This window comes from Rosa rugosa, chromosome 3 (assembly GCF_958449725.1).
Source record: "Rosa rugosa chromosome 3, drRosRugo1.1, whole genome shotgun sequence".
NCBI lineage: Eukaryota > Viridiplantae > Streptophyta > Magnoliopsida > Rosales > Rosaceae > Rosa > Rosa rugosa.
This window is the reverse complement of record NC_084822.1, coordinates 12373186-12386795: the sequence shown is the minus strand read 5'-3', so window position 1 is coordinate 12386795 and position 13610 is coordinate 12373186. Positions and strand designations below refer to the sequence as shown.

At 37.2% G+C, this 13610-nt stretch overlaps 1 long non-coding RNA gene across 1 annotated transcript; it reads right to left on the bottom strand.

The window, feature by feature from the left end:
* Positions 1-850: 850 nt before the first annotated feature.
* Positions 851-4236, bottom strand: LOC133740142 (uncharacterized). The gene is made up of 3 exons (XR_009861040.1): positions 2364-4236; positions 2084-2136; positions 851-995 (listed from the first exon to the last, which is right to left on the bottom strand). It is a non-coding gene; the product is annotated as an uncharacterized LOC133740142 (long non-coding RNA).
* Between the last annotated feature and the right edge of the window lie 9374 nt (positions 4237-13610).

The following is a 13610-nucleotide window of genomic DNA, read 5'->3' as shown; positions in this document are numbered from 1 at the left end:
CCCCTCAAATGATACAGAAAACAAATATGTGAGTGTAGCGTAGCTAATGAGCTATGCATACAGATTTCAGTGTGCATAGTGTATAATACACACTGATTACAATCAGTGTGTAATGGGTTATTTGCTAGTAGTGTCTCTCTCCCTCTCTCCTCAAAATCTTCCTCTCAACGAATCTCTCATCTCTCTCACTCCATTCACTCTCTTCTCCGAACGACTCAAAAGTCTTTCAAATCACTGTACTTTTTCTTGAAACTCTCTGTGTTAGTCTACATTTCTCTCTCTCCGTCGCTTCAATGGCTACTGCTATAATTGCAATGAATCTCCCCGGTTCGGTTCTCCTTTATATATATGAGTATAGACAGGTACCCTCCATCTATCTTCTTCTCTCCTTCACAAATCATGAGGTCCGGATCTGGTCGAACTGCATACCCATCACTGCATGCACGACCACCACCACAATTCTGCAGCGTGGTGGCTGCCACATCTGATACATGGTGTGTCAGCATGCTGTCTGATATGGATAATCGTGTATCTGAAATACAAAGACTGGTTGATGTAATTCAGGTCATTGGTGTCAAGAACGCTGCCGATATTGCCACTACTGCTAAACGAGTTCGCGAGCTAAGTCAGTCTGTGAACAATCGAGCAGATGAACTTGAGGAACGTATGAAGTTATGAACAAGGACAGGGCTTGCCTCGCCTTTTCCCTGTCCTTGTTCATAACTTCATACGTTCCTCAAGTTCATCTGCTCGATTGTTCACAGACTGACTTAGCTCGCGAACTCGTTTAGCGGTAGTGGCAATATCCGCAGCGTTCTTGACACCAATGACCTGAATTACATCAACCAGTCTTTGTATTTCAGATATACGATTATCCATATCAGACAGCATAATCAAGGACGAGGAAATGACAAGGAAAGAAGCGGAGCGTATTCTGGATCGTATAAACGAGGACGGGAAAATCGCAAAGGAAGAAGCCAATCAACGCTTTTGTTCTGTAGAAAGATAAATTACACTGGTTAGTTGAGTCCTACCCTCCTCGTTCTCATGCTAGTTTTTTGTAAGCATACTCATACTCTAATAGCTTTAAGCACTTCATATATTGTTGTTATTACTTATCACAAATAATCTCAAAGTGCGCAAACTTGAAAAGGCATACCATTATAAGCTGTCAAGGAATGAAATTCTAAAAATTTAGACTTGGCCAGTATAATAACAATTTAGAAAATCATGCTTTTCAGAAAAGTAAAAATATATGTTCTGATTTACCTACTACCCAAATTCGTCCCCTTCCTTCCCAAATCAAAATCCAATAAACAGAACACAAATTGATGAAAGTTTTCAAATTGCAAAACATCACAACTTTACGTTGAAACCGTTCCAATCAATCACGTAGATCTCAAACTCCAGCACAAACAAAACCCCCTAAAACATGAAAACCCATATCAAGTCAAAACTAACGGAGATAAAAAAAACCCAATAAAAACCAAACCACACAAAAATTAACAAAATAATAGCAGAAGGAGATTTCCAGACCTCCAATCTTTACTCTCGGCAAACCCACAAAAAAGACTAATTGGGTATTATCGAAACCAAACTCAAACCAATTCCTTTTCTTTTCCTTTCTATTCCAGCGCGCACCATAGTATCTTCTATTGCCTAAAGACAGACACCAGCAATCGACCTTCTAATTTGTATAACAATGGCAGCCCCTAAAAGAGGGGAAAAAGAACGGGCAAAATAGCCTTTCTGATCTCAGATGAACCGTTGTGAACAGTTTAGGGTAAACCCTTAACCGGGCTTTAGTATATGTTAAATTAAAGTTCTATCCATTCTAGGATTTTGGCTCTCACTCAATATTATCAAATTACTTGTTGTTAACACTGACAAGCAAAATGGAAAGATCTATTTCAAACACATTTTATCCTGATGGTTTATCAAATCTATAGACAAACATCAATCAGTACTATATAATTTAGGCAAAAGAAAATAGTGCAAGCATGAATGGATGGAAGGATAGATCAAACACGTTTCATCCCAATAGTTGATAGAATCAATAAACATCAATCAGTAGATTCAGTACCATTAATCTCGGATGTTAATGTTCTTCCCACCATTCTCCAACTTTTTTCTGTCCTGAAATTCAACAAGCGCGCATCAAATATTGTGACAAAGCATGATGCTATTTTCACAGACAATGACTCACAGTTCCCTTCAAATTGAACACCATAACATCCCAAATGCAAACTAGCATAAACTAACACAAGAAACTGAGTCTTGATATTAATTATTTGCAAAGACTACAAATATGGATGTAATTACAAGAAATGCAGGAATATCAAATATTGCGAGAGATGTCTTACTTTGCATTGTTCCTAGTTACTAGGAATTCGAGGTATTGTTTCACCATTCCTACATGTTCTTCCCTCCATTTTTCAAATGGGATGATGATGATCTTTGGAATTGAATCATCGAGCAACAAAAGAAATGAGACGAACGGCATCGGAAGAGATGCTAATTTCAGACAAACTAACTAGGAGATCATAGAACAGAAGAAGTGTGTGGAGCTGCTCCAGAAACTTGAGTTGTACAGAAAATGGACGTGAATATATTGGCTGAAGTGAACTACAGAGAGTCAGAGAGAGATTGACATAAAGCTGCAAAAAACAGAGAATCGATTCCATGAACTATTTACTGCACGTCTGCACCCATACCCATCTACAAGTATGGATTAATTAAATTGTATTTACTGCACGTCTGCACCCATACCCATCTCCAAGTAGGGATTAATTAAATTGCCAGCATTGTCATTTCCATGAACTATTTACTGCACGTCTGCACCCATCCAACCGCATTGCTAGCTACATCCAATTGCATTGCTAGCTAGAGCCTACAAGTATGGATTAATTAAATTGCCAGCATTGTCATTTCCATCAACTATTTACTGCACGTCTGCACCCATCCAATCGCATTGCTAGCTACAGCCTACGAGTATGGATACCAAACTGAATGGCCATAAACGGATACAGCTAAGCAGTGAGAGTACTATGTAAAAAGCATTCAATTTTTCACTTGCCAGGCTAAACCCTCAATATCTCTCAATGACAGTCTTCATCGACCTCCACACTGTTCAAGCAGAGCAATAATGGAGGACTCTGTCTTTGAGACTTTGACTAAGTTTTTTCCTTTTTGTTCTTTTTTTTGTCCAATGCAATTACCAGGTGGCAGTGTTCTTCTCACCATTTTGTAGAAGGACGAGACTTGATCGAGCAAACTGCGTGTGATGCTCGTACTTTCCAGAACAAGGTTCAGACTTCAGAAGACGAAAGCTCTCTAGACCAAGACATAAATCTGCTCTGAAGATTATGTAAATATAAGGATGTATAAACTCCAGATAGAGTGACAGATTATAATCTCTACATAAACAAGAACAGAGAATATGCATAACATAACAACATTGGTCACGCAGTGAAAACCTCAATTGAGATCAAAAACACTGCGGGGCTCTAACTCTTGAGAACCCAATGATTCACTAATCAAAACTGATTACACATTAACTCTGGGATTGCAATGACTGCTGCAATCCTTACTGGACAGACACACTAGTTGTTTTACAAACTGTTTTCAACACGGAACAAAACAGAGCAACAACAAAGAGACAAAGAGATCGACTCTTTTACAACAAAGGGATTGAAATGCCAAAACTCTTTCCATACATAGAAGAACCACAGAACTCCTATATATATAGGAGGAACAATAACCAAGTTTCTTCAGCTCGGTTGGAGTAAGACCACGAGGTCCAGATGCACTTGCTCCCCACTTCCATCTTGGACAGCAAGGTCTTCATGATTGCAACGAGTGGGCAGCAAGGTTGTGCATATGAAGGAGATGATCGTGGACGACAGTAAAGAGGAAGAACACACCATGACCTGCAATATTCTTCAGCTTTGGTCTTCTTGACAGCAAGACGATATGGAAGACAGACGCAAATGCTTCCTCCTTTGTTCTTTAACAGCAAGGTTGTGAACATGGAAAGTTTAGCTGCCATGTTCTTCATTTCCTTTTTCATAATAGCAGGCTCTTGCATAAGAAAGTACACAAGAGAGAGAGAGAGAGAGAACCCATGCCGCACTTTTCTTCGGACTTTGTTCAAGCATGCTTAAAAAGCATGTCTCCCACATTTGCAAATAAACAACTATGCTCAGAAAACAAAGCTGCTGTTCTTTAGCAAAAAGCAAAAAGCATGCTTAAAAAGCAAAGCCAACATCATGCTTGGTCTCCGATCGAGTGCATGTTTAAGCATCACACATGCTTTCAACAGCTTTTCTCAAAGAATCAAATAAAGTACTTTTGGACTTCACATGGTTAATGTGGAAGAGTTTTGTGGCTGGTGGAATGCCAATACTTTAATACTAATAGATTAACCTTAGATTAAACCAATAGACTAACAAACTAGATAATCACATAGATGAACAATGCACATACCAGCTCCACAATCATAACGCAAAACACAGAAATAAGGAACAATTATTTTTGCTACACAAGTAGTGATCTGAGATCAAACACATCATTTCAATTAGCATCTTGATAAGTTATAAGACTTGTTTTGGAGCTGGTATGTAATTAAACAATGAAACTGAAAATATTGGGATGAAACTAAAAAGCCTATTGGGGGGGGGGGGGGGGGGGGGTACAGAAACCACAACTTTTCCTTAATTCAAAAAACCCTATCAAGAACTGTTAAAGGATTGAAACACATATATGAATCCCTGAATATAGCAGTGTAGATAAAGTGCAGAAAAGAAAGGTAAACACAATCACATCAATCAAGAGACACCAGAATTGTTTGCACAGTAAAAACCTCAAAATGAGGAAAACAACTGCGGGGCCTTAACTCTCTAAGGCCCTAGTGAAAACCAATTCACATAATGGAAAGATACGAGTTCTCTCACGAACAACCAATACCACTGACCTCGGCTATACTTACTAGACATATTCTAGAAGGCTGTATGATCACGTCTTCGTAAATCTTCTCCACTTATGAACTGCTCTCACTGGTAGGATTGACAGGTACTGACCTCGACTTTTAATCTTCTTTGCACATCAACAACTCCAACTGACCTCGAGAGTACTTGATATGCAGTATATGCTTGATAAATGAAAAAGTGTTTGACTCAATAATCTACTTTAACATGGAACAAGTAGATTACTAATGCGATTTGAAACACATCACTATTCAAAGATGAATGAAGCCTTTTTCTAAATCACGATGGATGAACACAATCTTTTTTTTCACTTCAAAAGGCCCGCTAAATGCACACATTTTATTGCTATTTATAATATACAGACTCCCCCTAAAACCTCGGACAATAAAGACACCAAAACCTAATGACTCCTTCTATGGAAGGGACATATCCTAAAAGGGAAAAAAAAAAATGTAAACAGTACCTGACCTTCGCCCCATTAGTAACTTTAGTACCTGACAAAAAAAATATATCACTTTGGTATCTGAAGTTCGGACCCCAACCCAACTTTAGTACCTAAAACACTGTTGGCCGTTACGGCGTTAGTCAGTTGACATATAATAAAGGGTAAATGGGTAATTTGAGTCTCTAATATTATTTGTTTTTTTTTTCCTCCACTTTTTTGTCCAAATCTTATCCCGGCACCCAGAAATTTGCTCTGGGCACCCATCTCACCATTCTTCGCCAAAATTCTTCTTCGCCGGCTACTTCGTGGCCCTTCCCTTCTACCCTCATTGCAAGAATCACAACCGACGTATGTACCCTAATTTCAAGGCTTCTCTTTACGCAAAGGCAGCACACAACTGCCCCGTCTTCCCTCCAATTCATCACGAAAGCCAAGGGAAGCAAAGCAGCCACAGATTCATATTTCTCAGAAACACAGAAAGCAACGAAATTTAACGAATTGGTGAAAATTGGGGTTCTGGGTCCGATCTGGATCGGAAATCGGCTGGACAAGGGATTTGAGATCGAAATGGTGCTCTGCATGAGAAGGAAGAAGGTGGGACTGTTGAGGCTGGAAGAGAAGGAAGAAGAGAGAGCGTGATTCCGAAACTGTGTCTCCCGTAGTATGGGGGAAGAGATCATCGATATTCAAAGAGCAGCTACCCTCATCAACATCATTGTCTCCTCCTGTTTACTCCAAGAGAATTCACTTTTCTTCTTCTCCAATACGCTTCTCACCTCCCAACACCATATCACTATCGCCGTTGTTGCCATTTTCGCCATCCGATTTCACTAGGTGAAAATGATGATGCCCAGATGACAGATTTCGCCCCTGGGGATGGGGTTGCTGGTGTTTCAGAGCAACTGGGTTCTACTGAAATTGGGGAGTTAGGGAAAGAGGAAAAGGTTCATGAGATTGATGTGGATAAATTAGAGGGTTTGTTGTCTCTGCTTCATAGTAGTGTTGATGGTCTCTTGAGTCTAGTTTCAAGGATTTGGATTTGACTTTAATGAAGAATCTATGGTTAAAGTACTTGAAAATCCACTTATTGTGGAGGAGAACTTGATTAGGTTCTTCAAGTGGGTTTGAAGGAAACACCGAGTTTAGAAATCTGGAAATTGAAGTCCAGTCAAGAGTCTAGCTACAACTTTTGGCTTCTTGAAATCGACTCAATATTGAGAGAGTCGGATAAACTGAAATTTGAAGCATGAGAGCTTAAGAGGTGAAACTGAGTTTGAACTTTGAAGATGAGAAATAGGGAGAGTTGGGAGGAAGAAGAGGAGGAATAGAGCGTGAGGAAGAAGAAGAAGATATAGTGAAGGGACAAGAATGCCCCTCAAAGTTTGCCGCCTACCAAACGCCGTAATGGCCAACAGTATTTTAGATACTAAAGTTGGGTCGGGGTTAGAATTTCAGGTACCAAAGTGATATTTTTTTTTTGTCAGGTACTAAAGTTACTAATAGGCCAAAGGTCAGGTACTGTTTGCATTTTTTTCCCATCCTAAAAAGATATTCTACAAATAAACATGATTTTATCCTTAATAAAAAAGATAGACTTAACTGACAAATCATATAGAATAAATATCTTTTTTACAACTTAATGACTGACAGCAATAATGCACAAAAGATCTTCGAATTAAAGAAATCAAACACAGACCAACTCACATATTCTGACCTAACCGGGATTGCAACACATGCATCAATCCCAGTATGCATAAAGACACAAAACGTATGACATGCATATGCAATTACCTGTGAAGTACCTTGAGGAGTCAGCTGAAGCATTGAGTGTATTGGGTTTGTTTCTTTTCATTCGACTAGGTCTTCACTCCAATGATTGGCACACTTCTAACTTAGACCTATGACTATAGGTTTTGTATTAGGAATGCCAATATACAATAAAATCTATACTAACAGAAACAAATCCATAAATCTACGTTTGTGACAAGATGAAGGTTCACTTTAACGATTGACATCCCTAGGATGAAAATTGATCTCCTCCTCGTCTCTTTTGGTGCTCCATCTTCTCATCTGCCTTTGGCCTTCAACCTTCCATCTTCATCCCAAAGACGATATATCCAAGGTTGTAGTTTCGCTAGCTTCATGGTTATGATTAGAAGTGTAGCTGGTGCGCATCCAAAAGAGGATAGACGTCATTCTTCCTCATCCGCAATGGAGGAATCAAACGACAAGAGAAGGCACCCACATGAATGAGGAGGAAGCCAAATCTCAGGAGGACTTTTAGCTCTCGCGGGTAAAATGAAATTGAGGCCTCTTGCCATACTTGGATGTTCTTCTCGCCATTTTCCAACTCGCATTTGAAAGTCTCCGAGCAACAAAGGACTGAGCGAGCCAAACTCTCACTAATTTGAAAGAAATAACTGTGACAAACAGAAGAGAGAAAGTTGATGAACAAGCTAGTTAGAGGGAAATAAGGAAATAAGTTCATCCCCAAACAAACAAAGTGCCAAATGCTTGATTTGATCAAAGGTATAAAGTGTTTAGCACATATTATATACTCTCACTAATTTGAAAGAAATAACTGTGACAAACAGAAGAGAGAAAGTTGATGAACAAGCTAGTTAGAGGGAAATAAGGAAATAAGTTCATCCCCGAACAAACAAAGTGCCAAATGCTTGATTTGATATATATATATATATATGAAAGAAATTACCACGGAAATAAATATACGGGTAGATCACATCTGCAAATGTCAAATCGGTGATCGTTACGGTATCGAACTAGATTAAATCAATGGACGAACTGAATCTGTCCAACCTGAACTGTTCATACATATAATTGTAAATCACAGTTTTGAATGCCTTAACGATAATCAATTTGGCTGAAAATTTTCAGAGGTGATCTATACATTAGGACCTAGAAACTGAACGGTTGAGATACCAAAATATGATCAAAAAGTTGGTCTAATGCCCTATCCCTAAAAAAGACAAAAAAAAAAAAAAAAAAGGATCCCTCACTAGAAGGGCCCTCTGTGTGTGTGTATTTATATATATATGTATGAAAGAAATTACCGCGTAAATACATATAAGGGTAATTAAGCTTATATATATGAAAGAAATTACCGCGGAAATACATATAAGGGTAATTTAGCTGCAGAAAGCAGGGAAGTGGTTGATTAGAGCTATATATATATATATATATATATATATATATATATATATATATATATATATATATATATATATATTTTTTTTTTTTTTTTTTTCTTCTTTTCAAAAGATGATCAAAGGATTTCACTCCTACCCCCATGGTGACTCGAACCCATGACTTCGTCATTAGGTAGTGGTTGATTAGAGCTATATATTTCAGACCAAAAGAGATGAGACTAGAGCATTTGATACAAAGTAGGACAACATTGGATATGATCGATATATATATTTATTGACTAGTCTAAACTGACTTGATTTGTCACTCGTGACATGAGGAGCAGCATGTGGTTAAAAAATATCTTACTAGCTACTACGATGTTGTTTATGAAGTTTGTTACATTGAAAATCAGAAGGGTTAAATCTTACAGTTTTCTAATTAAATATAAATTAACGTTTACTATTAGTCACTGAACAATAGCTTTAGTAATAAAGCGTTGAATTGCTGTTGCTTCAGAGTAATGAACAATTTACAATCTATGTTTCTATTTTTTGTAACTTAAATTTTGTCTTTAGTAACTTAAATTTTATATGTATATAAGATTTATAATTATAAATAGTAAGAAAGAGTGCATTATAAATTATGAAGTGGGAATTTCACTCCTTTATTATTAATAATAATAAAAAATAGTTCATACACAAACAATATTATAGATATCTCCAAAGTTATAAACATTATAATGTTGGTGCATGTTAACTTACTTGGAATGAAAAAATACTCATGAATCAGAGACAACTGGAATAGCATAAGAAAGTAATCGGTCTTGATTTCTAAACACATTTCCCCATTTCGTAATCAAATTCCTAAGTATTTAGAAATTGATTCCTGATATGGAGGCGGGACCTATACTCATTTAATTTCTTTATGTATTAGTAATATTTTTATCCTCCCTTTATTTTCATTCTCATTTGAAGTAAGTAAAAGTGTCCTTAGTTCATAGTTTTGACTTTTGAGTAGGGCTGGGATTTGGAACCGTAAAACCGAAGGAACCGCACCGAAAGTCTCGGTTCGGTTCGGTTCTACGACATATGTATACACATTTTTTTCGGTTCGGTCCCGGGAGACATATTCTCGGTTCGGTTCCGGTCCTTGTTTTTAAAACCTCCTTAGAACCGAAATACAGATGTCAGTGTATAAGTGGACAATAGTGGTGAGCTTATTTCTGTAAAATAGACCCTTTCTCATGTGATCAGGCACACACTTAGCCTTCCAAATGCGATCAGAGCCTTCTATTTTATCTCAGGAGATTCTATCCATTCGATCAAAACCCTAAAGGCCTAAAATGTTATCTCTTCGACTCTTCCCTCAAACTCTCACTCTCTCAGTCTCCACTCTCCATCCTAGAAACACACAGAGCGTTAGGGCCCGTTCGGTATCATTTTGCGATACTGTTTTTTATTTTCCGAATTCAAAAACTTATGTAATTTGCGTTCGGTGCATTAAATTTGAAAATCAGGGAAAACAAATTTTAGGAAACAATTCAGGAACTATGAATAAATATGGGAAATGACTTTTTGACGTTTTCCTTGTTTCTTGAAAACAACCCGCCCTGCAATTAGAGAAAGTGATTTATTTTTATTTTTTACTTTTAAGCACATAGATCCACAAACTCTTCTCCTCTTTTTGATCTTTCTCTCCCACAATTTCCATTGAGACTTATCCTCTCTTCTCATGATCTCATCTACTTTATCTGTTGTTTTAACTTTCTTCTTCCCCGTCTTTTTCAATCAATTGAAACTTGCAAAATCATGCAGTGGAGAAGAATGAAGGATTTAGAAAATCGCTCTTTCATGTGTCATATCTAATTTATATGGATGATTTAGGGTGAAAGCTTCAGCATTTTATGCTTCAATATAATTGGATTATCTCATGGGCTAGATGAATTAACAATTAAGGTTGAGACATTTGATTGAATTATCTTTTTGAAATAAAGATTCAGGAGCTTGCAATTTCATATGAGGGATTTGGTTCTTCTTGTTCAATCTCTTTCACAATACTCTGTTTCTTTTCTCATAACAACCAATAAATGATTCATGATCAATACAAACAAAATAGTCAATCTTTCATGATTACTAAGGAAAAACTAAAAATGATTTTTTCTATTTGAATAAAAAAAATAGAGTTTCAGATTGAATAAACTGAATGCTACAGTTTTTTTTTTTTTTTTTTTTTGTTGAAATGATATATATGTTTTTAATATTTCAAATTTTGAAATACTTGTGCCGAACATGTATTTACATCTTAAAAACTTGTAGTTTAATTCCCTGTTTTCATTCTACAATCCAGTATTACAAAAATAGTTTCATAAAACGTTACAGGACACACCCTTAATACCTGGATAAGGATCGGCCGCACCAAACAATCACGGCGTGTCTCCAGCCTCCCATGTGCCGCGTAGTCCTCGTCTCGATTGGGAGAAGAGAAGAGCGTGCAAATCCTACAAATCAAGTAATAGAAGATCAAAACCCAGACGAGCGAGACGACCTCCCTCAAAGTCTCACTCTCACAGTCTCCTTCGATTTGTGTAAGGTTTCATTTTTCTCATTCTACTCTCATCGATCTGCAATTTCCTCTTCGTTTATAATAGATCCGTGAAATCTGACTACTTTTTCGTCTTCGTTTGAATCCTATCTTGCAGTGAGTGACTGAGTGTAGTTCAGCCTGCGATTTCTTCCCGTGAGCACTTCGATTGAAACTGGTAAGCTCCAAAATCCATGCAACTATTGATCGGGGATAATAAACTGCTTGGATTATTGTTAAATAATAAACTGTTGTTCATTCAGAGTGTTTTACTGTGTCTAAATTCAGAGTGTTTTACTCATGGCTGCTGTTTCGAATTATTGGATACTCATGCAACTATTGGATCAAATTATCTTTTGTTGAACACAAACGTATAATTTCTCTTCTAAATCAATGAGATAGAGACTCTGATTTGTTTGATATGTTTTGTTGGTTTGAGAAGGGTGCAAATTAGATTTTGGTGTTCTATGTTTGAATTGTTTAGGTTAAACTTCACTTAATTGGCAAGCATTTGCAATTGAAGTTTACATTGCGTGATATCTTTGTCTCCTTTTTGTTTGTAGGGAACAGAATTTCTGCTAAGGAGTGTGAGATATTGGGCAATTTTTTGTGTATATCCCACAGTATGGGGACGGAACTGCTTCCTTGAATGTTACTGTCGCAGCTTCTATTGTCCTGGTTCTTTGTGTGCTTTTCGTTATTGAGATTCTGGGAACTACTTCCTACTACCATTACCGTATGATCTGAACTTCGTATGCACCTCTGACTTAGCTCTCACTACCCCTTTAAGGGAGAAGTGACGTTAGGCCTTCTCCAACCCGTTGGGCTAAAGGGGCAAAGGGCTTTATTTTAGCCTTTTTGGTCTCCAACCCAAATAAGTGAGGGCTAAAGGGTAAAATTTAGGGCCAAAAGGCCAAACAAAGGGGCAAATATAGCCTTTAGGATAGCACTTTAGCCCTTAGGGCCAAATGGATCAGAAATGGGAGGCCCACCCGTGTAGTGCTGCGTGACATATGCATGACGTCAGCAACGGCTAGTTGCTGACGTCAGCTAGCCGTTGGTTTTAAATTTTTTTTTTTTTTGTAGCCGTTGGCTTTAAATTTATTTTTTATTTTTTTTGACCGTTGGCTATATAGCCGTTGGTTTGAAAAAAATAAATATTTTTTTTTTTACCGTTGGCTATGTAGCCGTTGGTTGGAAACAAATTTTTTTTTTTTTTTTTTTAACTTTTACACTATAAATACATATGACTTCAACATTCTTTTTCACATCTTCCTTCTACTTCCTCATATATATCTCTCTATTCTAAATCTTTTATTTTCTCCCTATTCTTAATCTCTCATTTATTTTACTTTTATCGAAAATGGCTAGTTCGTTGAAAAGAAGTGTGAATTGGTCACCGTTGGAAGATGAAGCACTCACCGTTGCTTTCGTGAAAGTATCCCAAAATTCCGTCAATGGTACAAGTCAATCGGAAGATGGTCTTTGGATCCAAGTCCAACAAAAATTCATGGAGATCCAAAATACTATTTTGGTACAAAGGACGTGGGAGAGTTGCAAATCTCGGTGGCAAAAACACATTTTTCCTCAAATGAACAAATGGCACTCTTGCATCAAACGTGTCGAGAGGACGAACCAAAGTGGAGGCAATCTTGAAGATCAAGTGAGTATTTTTTCAAAGAAAAATTTATTTTAAAATACAATGTGATTTTTTAAATTTTGTATCATATTGTTATGTAGATTATATTTAATTATGCTCATAATTTACAACATACATTTTATAGAAACGCCAAGCGGAAGAGTATTTTCGGGACGACAATAGAGGAAAATTTTTTAATTTTCTCAATTGTTACAAATTGGCCAAAGAATGTAATTGGGCGACTTTTCAAGATACACCACAAGTTATTTACAACACACCAACATCACAACAAAATTCTTCATTCCAATTAGATGATGATGTTGAACCTATCATCACAAGTTCCACCCATTCTCCACCAACAACTTCTCCAACTGAAAATCCTAGGCCAATTGGGCGAAATGCAGCAAGAAGAAGACTTGCCAAGAGAAAAGAAGCCGAAAGTAACGTTGGAGAAGAAATGGTGGCACACCTAAATCAACTAAGAGAAGATCTCCATAAATCAAAGGAGGAAAGAGCAAGAAGAGATCGACTCAAGGAAGAGAGAAGAGAGCGTGATAGGGAAGAAGCTATTTTAGCAATGCAAACCATCAATTTTACTCCTTTGAGTAAAGAGTATTATGACGGAAAGAAAAGGGAGATAATGGAGAAAATTCGGTGCCGTGAGTTGTTTTCGTCATCCGGTTCGACGTCGAATGAGTACCGCCCGGAAATGCCATTCAATGACTCGGATGAGTAATTAATGTTGCCCAAATAAATTGTTATAATCTATTAAAAATTCCTTGTAACTTTTATTTATTATGAATAAATTTTGCTA